The sequence below is a fragment of the Belonocnema kinseyi genome, chromosome 7 (assembly GCF_010883055.1).
Source record: "Belonocnema kinseyi isolate 2016_QV_RU_SX_M_011 chromosome 7, B_treatae_v1, whole genome shotgun sequence".
NCBI lineage: Eukaryota > Metazoa > Arthropoda > Insecta > Hymenoptera > Cynipidae > Belonocnema > Belonocnema kinseyi.
Genome location: NC_046663.1, coordinates 110,460,903 through 110,463,032, shown reverse-complemented (window position 1 = coordinate 110,463,032; position 2,130 = coordinate 110,460,903).

The window sequence follows — 2,130 nt, the reverse complement described above, 5'->3', positions numbered from 1 at the left end:
AAGCTATCTAAGGATGGTACTATAGAACGCCACCTCAAGGTAGGCCTAGTGGCGCCATCTCTTGGTCAGGCCGGAAACTTATCAATCCACCCTCGTATACCTCGTGTTGTTTTTCTGGCAGAGGCGTTAAAGGTTAGAAGGGTTTAGTGTGCTCGGCGATTTTCTTCTGCCGAAAAAAATGGATCAAAGAGTTTGCATTGAATTTTGTGTGAATTTTGTGTGAGTCAATAATGATCCTGATTTTCTCAAAGGGGTTATAACAGGGGATGAATCGTGGGTATATGGTTATGACGTCGAAGCTAAAGCCCAATCGTCTCAGTGGAAGCATCCTGAGTCTCCAAGACCGCACAAAGCACGTCAAGTTCGGTCAAATGTGAAGGTTTTGCTCACTGTCTTCTTTGATTACCGTGGCGTAGTGCATCAGGAATTATTACCACAAGGTCGTACGGCCAATAAGGAATATTACCTTCAAGTTATGCGCCGTTTGCGAGAGGCGATACGCAAAAAACGTCCAGAACTTTGGAAAAACAATTCGTGGCTTTTGCATCACGATAATGCACCTGCTCATTCATCGTTGCTTGTGAAAGATTTTCTGACCAAAAACAGCACCACAGTCATGCCTCAGCCTCCATATTCACCGGATTTGGCCCCCAGTGACTTTTTTCTTTTCCCAAAACTGAAGAGACCCATGAAAGGACATCGATTTACAACGATTGAGGAGATAAAAACTGCATCGCTCAAAGAACTAAAGGCCATACCACAAAATGATTATCAGAAAAAGCGTTGGCACAAGTGTATTATATCTGAGGGGGATTACTTTGAAGGGGCAACATAAATATTAAGAAATAAATGAATATTTTTTAGAAAACCATAAAGTCACCTTATTTTTTTAACACACCTCGTATATGATGTGAAATCACGAATAAAATAGTCTTAAAGCATAGTTTTAGAAACAGAACGCATCAACAATACGCTACTTTTGCTTCGAGTGTTGTATCTATCGCCATTTATTACTGCATATATTCACCTGCATAGATTATAGGGTGGCGACGTTATAGTGAAGCGGAACATAGTTGCTGCACTTTTTTGTCGGAAACTTTTGTTGGATTTTTTTCTTTGCAAAAATGTAACATGTAATCCTTTTAATTTCAGAGGGGGTTAGGAAGACTCCATGAAGGTAAAAGAATATAGAAATTCAATAGTAGAAAATCGACATCCACCAAAATATCTGGTTGAGTTTACCAGAACATCTGGTTAAGTTTACCAGAACATCTGGTTATGTTGACCAGAACATTGTATTCTTCAGCTATCAGAAAACTGTCGGGTAAATATTTCTGGTTAACCTTACCAGAGCTTCTGGTTACATTTATCCGAATTTCTGATAATATTAACCAGAAAATTATCAACCAGAAACTTCTGATACTTTTAACCAGAATTTATAGTAAGGGCATATTTAACACCCTATTCTAGTTGAATTAACCAGAATTCTGGTTGTTTCAGACAGAATTTTATTTCAGTGATGAAAGCGCGTCTAAGTAACTGAAATTTTAGCTTGGTTTTGTTTATTTTATAATATTTTGATATATTTTGTTGACATTCATGATTTCTGTCTGTAAGTCAATCGAAATAATGTGATATTTGTTTATAAAAATGGATTCTATTATGCGTCTTTTGTATATTTTTTTAATTGAGTAAACATTTTTAAAGAGAGTTTATTACTAATATTAACATTTATATTCAATTTTTTAACGATCCTCGCAACCTTTTAGAGACTCCTTGAACATACGGTATAACGTAACTTTTTAATCCCATTTTTGGTACGTGTTAACGCAATTATTTTTCTTACTGGAAGCATTGTAGATTTCATGAATTCGTTCTCAAATAATACTATTTATCAATGGAAGCGGATAATTATTTTGAACTAAAGTAATTTTAATTTAATCCAAATTTTCTTTCCTGAAGCTAATATCACTCAATTTTATGAATCTATTGATGAAATCTTTTATGAGGCCGACCTTTTGGCAATACAAATGAGTGGAATTAAAATTAAGATATCTATAAGACCATGACGCTTTTTTAAAGCAATTGGTAATTAACTTACCTCCAGTTGTTTTTATAATTTGTAAATCA